The following is a 9,036-nucleotide window of genomic DNA, read 5'->3' as shown; positions in this document are numbered from 1 at the left end:
AGTGATTACAGTGCCATCATTTTGATACCAAAACAATAATTTCAGGGATGATTACTGAATAATTGACCAAGTACCTCACCAAATCCTTCATGTAATTGCAGTGTTGATCCTAAGGTTGATTAAACAGAAACAAAGAAATAAAACTCTGCCTTATATGTAAGAAATTTAAAAGATAGAATCTTCTGAAAAATCTATGTTTGCCTAATTTGAACTTACACCTACAACAATTTTATGGGGAAAATGGTGAAAAAATAGGCACACACTTTTCTGCAGGTATATTCACACTTTTCTGAATGCTGTCTGTGACTGAAAGCAATATTATTTGATTCTCTTGGCCTAAGAAACACATATTTTTTTCAGTTGTTTGAATGTCAGCATGGAAAGAAGCCTTTGTGAGGGGTACCAGCAATATTGCCTCATGTGTGTTTTTAAATGCACTACTCTGATGCCTGAATTCTTAAATAAAAAAAAATGGAATGAGGTGCTTGAAAAATTAAAACTTAAAGGATTTTTTTTCCCAATGATTTCAAATTACTTACATAAAGCTTTTAGATGGTGACACTACAATGGCTGGAATATCAGTATCCTTGTACAGCATATTTGAGATGCTCTTGTCATCAGTACTGATCCTTGCAGTTTCTGTGGCATTCAGAAACTGGGGTGCTCAGTGATTCAGAAAGCCAGGCCTTTGAGTCTATCTGGTTATAGAATATGCCCATGTACACCTCTGAAATGTAACTGAAAACACAGAAGTGAAAAAATAGATTTAAGACCAGGTCTTTAGAAATGGGGTGCATTATACTATAAAGTATCAAACTGTAGAAATCAAATTCAATTGTCCTGATTTATTTAGTTTTAAAAGCTTTTTATTAGCATTTGATTCAATTTCATTGTAATGAAAACATAGGGTTTAAGTTTTGGTTTTGGCTATTCCTTTTTTTTTTTAATATGGCATTTATTGACTCCAAAATGGAAACTGATTGAAACAAACAAAATCATTATTTGTATTAAAGTTAGAATGGAAGACCAGCTTTAAAGTGATTGTCTAAGGCAGCAATGTTTTGCTTTACACCTGTGAATGTGGTTTTTTTGACAGCAAACAGAGATAAAGGATTAAGAAAATCACAGAAGAATAAATGAAGGTGAAGAAACTGCTGATGCAGCCATAGATGAGGAATAGCTTTCTTTTTAGATTTATGCATGGAAGACAAAGAAATCTATATGAGCTTCTGCCTGTATCTTCCCTCCTAGAACTTATGTTTAAAAGAGAGAAAATTAAATGTAATTATTTTAACATTATTTTGCACAAGCACTTTTTCATTCTGTCCTATTGATTTACTTCTTCTCACTATCCTTGCCCTTGTCAAAATTTCATGCAGGCCTCTAAGCACATGAACAGAAATCAGCATTGTCTTGTTTTGACTGTCATTGCTTTGCGATCTTAAATGGTTTCCCAACCCTTTTGTCAATATTTATTGATGGGATCCACAGGCGCTCTGAGTGATCCCACTCTTGAGGGGCATAAACCAATGGCAAGCTGGGAAGACAGGAAGGGGGCCTGCTCCAGGTTAGGAAATATCAGAAAGCTCAAGAGCCATTGATAAAATGTCAAACATTTCAAACCTTGATTGTTTCTCTGGCTAATGGCATGCTAAACAGAACCATCATCTCCCTGTAAAGTGGAAACAGATACATATACATATATGCACAACACATGCATGTATGCTCACTTCCATGCACCCAAACACACTCAAAGAGTCTGCCGGGAAATTAAACAACACCAGTGAAAACATGCGCAGAGAAAGTTCTTGGATAAATTAACAGCACAATTACATTACATGACATGTCACAAGATGGATGAGGAAAACTTGGCTGGTATTACATTCTGTTTTCAAATTGCAATTTATTTGAGGGTTTTAATGGATGCCTTATTAAAACATCTCAGCATTGGTAAGGTTTCAGCTCATGTCAGAGTAGCCCATGATTGATGACACCCTCTGCTGCTTCCCCTGCACATTTGCAGGGAATTTAAGCAAAGAGGGAATGAACAGAGGCTCAGATTCATATTGATCGTGTGAAGGTGCACTGCCTGAGAGCACAGTCTAATAACATTCTCTTAGCTGAACTGCCTCACATGAAGGCATTTATTACAAGAACTAAAATGTTATATTGCTCAGGATAAGAGAACGTTGTACAAACAAAGAGTAAGCAAGGAACAAGAGAGAGAAGGAGAGAAAAAGAGAAAGATAGAAATACACAAGTAACTTCAAGCAATGAAGTGCTATTATCCCCTAAAAGCATATTTCAGACAGCCAAAAGAATGATGAATTTAACTGTTTTCTATGTGTAGATATAAAGGGATCTTCAGAAGAAAAACTGGAGAAAGCCATTTCCTTTTCTTTTTTTTTTTTAAAGTCCATCTCATTTAGATGAGATCCTGTAATTATATTGGTAGCAATGAGGGTGCAGGTCAGAGCTAAACACAATTAGGATTTTGAACATCAAAATGGATAGCTTGACATTAATCATTAGACCATCCAATGTCTTTCTCCATCACTTTAAGTACTATATACAGTACTTAATTGATCTGACCATCACCCATTTTATAAGCGAAAAGCACTTGTACCTAACCAGTGTAAATCTTAAAAAATCCCCTACATTTTAGAGGGCAGTTCCTTGACAGATCTGGGCTAGACCTGCATAATATAAGAAACATTTTCTCTTGTGCTATGAGATTTGCAAGCTACCTGACTGAAAAAGAGGACATTTACATTATTTCAAACTGCAAATGCACTGTTGGCTTTTACCTCCCAAAATACCCTTTTAAGGAAATCCATGTAAGTAGTTCATCACATCAACAATGTTTGCTTAACTGATACTACTTTTTTCCATTGCAAATGGAATCAGGATGAAGGTAAAATGAGGTAATCAACTACAGATGAGGTAGAGTAGATATACCCTTGCCCCTAGGTACCTCAAAACACAGTGCTGACTAAAAATAAAAATTTTATTTGTGTATTGAAGTCCAATTCTTTAAGATGATGAGTAGTTGTCAATACTACTACTGTGGATGTATCCTATTTAGTTTGTCTTTCTCTAGGCCTGCAGAAAGCACTCAGTATCATCCATGAACAGATCTCCAAAACACTCCCCAAATATCAGTGCCTGGGGCTTTGTTAAGTACTGTCTCATATGTCATTACTGCCTCTGGCTGTTTGCAACTCTCATACAATTCCAGTTTCAATTCCAGGTCTAAAAGATTATTTGTTTGACCTGCCTTGCTCAACATTATCTGAGCTGCTAATTTTATTATTCTGTTAGCACCCTGGGCTGCATGGTATAAAGAGACACTATAAAGGCGTAGTTTGATTATATTGGAATCATTCAGCATCACAGGCTCAGCAAACAAAATGCAGCACTCCCACCCACACTGCTATGATAGCAAAGAAGAGGGAGTAAAGAAGAAGGGAAAGGGAGGATAAAAGCTGTAAGAAGGACAAATAGGAATAAAACAGCCATTGTGGTTGAAGAGCTTTGCAAATTTTCTCAGGCTAAGGATGAACAATTTTCCTATGAGCCTATCTGAATAACCTGTTACTCAAAATATTTTTAAAAGAAATAATAGTAAAAATCAAGCTAAGAAATCAGAAACTGTGAAGCTTCTGCTGATTAGAAACAAAACATGAAATCTTTAAGTCCCTAGTTCTGAAAATTAACTTATAAAAATTTGACTAGTATTTAGAAACCTTGGTCAGAGCATCAGGTCTTGTTCTGAACTTAGATAACTCACCATGCTTCTACTACTGTTTCTCATTCACTGTTCCCACATCTTTCTACCATAGCTTCACTGCCTTTTTCCATCTGTTTTTTAAACATCCCTTTTTCAAACATTTTTAAACTTGGATGAGCCTCTTAGAAAATCAAATCATAACTTATTTTTGTAAGTTTATTTTAAATATAGAAAGGGTCCTTTAATATACTCCATATTTAACATTAGTTCTTCTTTTGAAGTATTGACTTCAGAATAGTTACTGCATTCTCCTACTTTTGCTTCTGAGTTTTTTCTCTTCCCTTCACCCCTATGTTTCACTTTCTAGGTATTTGACAAAGTTAACCTGATCTAAAAGGAAAAGAGATAAATTTTAGTTCCTTACTTTTGCAGTCCATGCTACTCCTGATACCACAGACCTGATGCTTGTTTCATTGTTAAAGAAGCACTAAAATGGCTGCATCATATTGCAGGCACTTTATAGCATAAGAAAAGTACGTTCTGAAACAGAAGAGCACATGTAGTTCAACCAGAAAACTTACACTTGTGATTAGCCTGCTATGACTGTTTCAGATCAGTACCCAGATCACCTGAGCAAGCTACATACAGGTAACCTAGCCAAATAATAAACCTGATCGTGATCCTCAAAGCAATTCTGTATTAAGAGCCATGGCTGTTAGATATTTTCTAGCTAATATAATTCAATTTCAACATTATTTATTTAGATGAAACATAGTAAAGATCGAATGTTAATAAACATTGACTTTCTAATTAATAAGAATTGAAAATCTTATAGTAAGTGTACCTTAGAAAATGCAGCTCAAATAATTCCTATTTGTGCCAGTCACAGTGCTCTCAACTTCTTGATTATAAGCAGTAACCATGTCTATTATAGCTAAGATAAATAAACAGATATTTTCTGAGAGTTTAGTGCACAAATGCAACCTCCTAACCCTCACCATCAAAAGGTCAAAAGCTGCAAATCCTAGTCCATTAACCTCTGTAAATGGTTGTGATATTAAAAACTGTCTCTCAATATCCAAGGGTCATGATCTAGTGCAATAACCATCAGCAATAAAGAATTATGACTATAGTACATTATCCATCTATAAAATGGCCATTTATGACACCAGCACATGGGCTATCTGTAACAGGAATAAACCACCCCTTTCTAAGAATCATTGCACACTTTCAATTAAGAGGTAGTAATATAAGCAGTTAAAACTTATTAGGTTTTAAAACAGAGCATAGAACTACTCTGTATATTAGGGAAAAAAGGAAAAATGTACAGGTTAATGCAGCTTAGTAGAAAACAACAGTTTAAGGTATCATTCTCAGTCTCAATTCTGTACTGCAATGTAGAAATTTCAGATTTAAATAGATAATACCTATTACAAGAGATCCATGGATAGATAGAAGTCTATCAAGATGCAAAGGGGCTCTTTCAGGCAAAGGATCAGCTAATTTGTTTTTGTAGCAACATTCTCTGGTAGACAGAATTTTAACTCTCCAAGGTGTTTGCAAAAGTGGATAAGAGAAAAAAAATAAGTGGGTCTGAAAAGGAACAGTACAAATCACGCAACACTTTTAGTGGTGTCAACATAATTTTCATCACAAAAAGGTTATTTTCATTGTAAAAAAAGATTGGGGGATGACAATTTAAAAATATGATAAATAAATGCAAAACAAATTGTGAATATTTTAAAATTTTAAATAATATCAAAATGACACAAAAAATATTGTTTCTACAAGACATGTATATATCTATAGATATATATGAATAGATAGAAGACTTTTTCATTTGCATGATGTCTGTTTTTGCTGAGATGTCTTATCTGTGGAAACTTAGACCAGTCAGTTATTTAATCGATCACTGAAACTCTGATGATATATTAGCTGGAAGACCTGCAAAAAGTCCAACCCACTCATTCTTTCAGAAAGCAGCTGGTCGTACTAATTAAAATGGAAAAACTCCATTTATCTTCATTTGCCAAGAAGTCACCCAGACAGAGACAGAACTTCAGCAACATGTTGTAGTTTCACAGAGTATCTGAAAGGGCTAGAGAAGAGGCAGAAAATATCCATTATTTTAATTTTGACAATAGATATAAAGAAGCCTTATATTTGCAATTAGATATGAGAGGTTATCAAAGCTACAAGCAAGTAACATACCAATTTTGTTTATTCTTTCTTCTTCATTTACATTTAATAAAATTCAGTTGCGAAGTCAACAACTGACTTTCAGTAATGGAATTAACCATACCTACATTGTCTTGCCTATTTTCTTCAAGACTTTGAAAAATAAGGAAACATCAAGACATGAAAATATGATGTGGATTTTAAATGAGATTATAATTATTTAAGTTTTTGCTAAAGTCGTTTTTCCCCCCTGTAATCTGCAGTAATAATGAAGTCTCTACTAGAATAATGCTTAGGTGGTCTTTACTACTTCCGTTCTGCCAATGAACTTTTCATTTGTTTTCTCCATCTGTGAAAGAGAAGAAACATGTAGAACTAAGCAAGATTAGATTAAGGATGGCACTGGGGATTGGGACTCAAAAGCAGACTACCTGTTCCAAAAGTAGGTAAGATTATTTATAGTACTTAGTCTTTTGGAGAACCTAACTGGCCAGTGTTGTTTGGAAAGAGGAGAGAAGTGTTACAAGAGGGTGCCTGAGCATTAATTAACCTGGAGATACTGAGACACTGTGATATCAAACAGATCAGAAGTAGGCTATGTTTCAGAATATAGCCTTCCTCCTACAAAAAAACCTCTGTGTGAATAAGACTGCATAAGAAGCAAATACTTTTGCCTCTTGTAGATCTCTCTCCAGCCTGAAGGAAAAGGTAACTGAAATGTGCATCTTATGACAGTGGAAGACAGTTCATATTCTCTTCTCCAGTCCTTTGTACTGAAAGAATGGGGCATATAGCATATTAAGTGGCTACAAAGTGGTTACAAAGAAATGATTTTATAAATCATATTCAATACTGGGCTTTTTACCAGCTGAACACCTTCTTTTCAATGGGCTTAACATCTGGCAGGCTCTGGAGGATGCTTAGAGCATCTCTCTGTTGAACAGCTTTCTGCCAGGCTGGCCCAGCTTGCGGTCAGGGTGCCAGATCTCCTTCAGAAAGGGATGTTAAAACACCACATGTCAAAATTTTTCTTCTACCACTATGGATAATAAAAATATTAAAGTATAGCTTTGTTTCAGATGTGTCTTCTTTCCCAGAGATGGGCTTATTTTCACTCTTAATAACCTGTCAGCTTCTGCCTTAATTCAAGGACAGTGCTAAGAAAGGCAGACAAGTGTAAACAAGGTGACACAATGCACATACACAGGGTGCACAAACAAACTTCATTTGAACATTGTCTACATTCCAGGTGTAGGCAGACTTTGAAGCCTTATACATTTTAACTATGTTTTCCTGTGAAATATATGCTCATTTTCCCTGCTTCATGCCTTTTTGTCTCTTCAAGATTTTCTCAGCACTACTGAAATATGGGGAACCAAATCGTTTTTTATTCCAAAACATCAGAGTATAAAATGTGGTAAACAATATCTATAAATAATTAAACTGTAAGAAACAGATTTTCATTAAATAATTTTCTGTCACATAATTATAAATGGCTATCTGAATGACTGCACATAGTGGGTTTTCTTTATTGTTTTTACTCATTTTATAGGTAAAAAATGAACATAAAGTCCTTTATATGAACTGCCAAAAGTAGCAAGTACTCAGTTGCTTAAGTTATATGAGTTCCCTAAGTTTCTTACTGATGATAAGTTACATGGCTCCATAAGAGAGATCATCCTTATTGTGATGGAATAGTTGGAGCAATGGGAAGAAATATGAGACAGTTAAGGCTCCAGTCCTTGCCTAAACAGATCCTGACATTGTTTTATAAGTGTATATTTAGGGTCTGTGTTGTACAAATATATGGTCTTCATGAATTTATCAATAAAAGCACATTCCAGTAATAAATTAAATTGCAGCTACTGTACACACAGAAATTTTTACAAGCATAAAGGAGTTCATGGCTTTGATTCTCTCCAAATATTTGTAGGAAGAGCTTCCCTAGTTTATTAAGTTTTTCAAAATGATCACAGTATGACCAGCTACCCTATTTGACTTGTCATTGAATTATTTACTGAAAAGGTAGATATTTGTCTTCATCCAGTTCATTTGCATCTTATTACTCTGTACAGACATTTCTCTCAGCAGTAAAGTATTCAGCACTTATCTTAACCTTTTCCTTTCTTTATTTCTTTAGGTGGAAAGAGATTATTTTTATGCTAACACTGCAAATTAGGAATAGTGATCCTCTACACTAAAAAAATGGAAACAGATTAGAACACCACCATCAAAAGAAACCTCACACACTTAGTGGTTAACTGAAATATGATATGACAGGTAGAGCAATCACAATGGGCAAATGATTTATTAAGTATATATTGTTGTGTAATGGACCTTCCGCTAGTTATAACAATTATAATAACCAGGTATTTTCCATGCCAAACTCTGCCAAGAAAGCTCTTCAGATTATCTCCCAAAATGGCAAGGTTAACCAATTTTTTCAGGAGGCTCAATTTTTCTGAGACTTATACATTCAGTCATGGTGCAAGCAACAAAGGTGATTACCCTAAGGGCTTAAACACAGGTCTGTGAGCTGCAGAAATCTTGATGCTTTAAACAAAGTGCTAAATTTCAAACTATCTCTATGAAGTTATTTTCCCAGTTGCTGAAAATCTTTAATTTGAGTAGCATCTTTCAGATCAAACTTATTATGAAATGCAACTGAACAGGAAAAAACAATATTATTCAATTTAAAAAAAATGCATACACATCAGCCAAACAATCATTGACATTATAAATCCATTATATATTTTAATGGTGATTATTAATAATTTTGTGGTCTAATTCAGCAGGGTCAAAACTTCACTGGCAATAAATTATTTGCTATATTTTATTTGGAATGTTTTGTTAGTTTTTTGCAAAGCTGAGTGAAAAATATTCTGTTGGGATATCAGTGTTATAAAGTTAGTAATGTCTGCTTTGCTCAAATCTAATGCATTTTCTGTATTTTAGTCTGTCCTTAATGTAGAAATAATAATAAGCAAAAAATGGTACCAGAAAACATATTACCATAAAAGGTAAATTAAAAATTGTTGAGATTTTTTTTCATTACTGAAGTTTGACTTTTCTCTGTGAGCAGGCCCTTTCAGGCATTTTGTTACATTATATATAATGATATACCATGT

Source organism: Pithys albifrons, chromosome 6 (assembly GCF_047495875.1).
Source record: "Pithys albifrons albifrons isolate INPA30051 chromosome 6, PitAlb_v1, whole genome shotgun sequence".
NCBI classification, from domain to species: Eukaryota; Metazoa; Chordata; class Aves; order Passeriformes; family Thamnophilidae; genus Pithys; species Pithys albifrons.
This window is presented reverse-complemented; position numbering follows the sequence as displayed.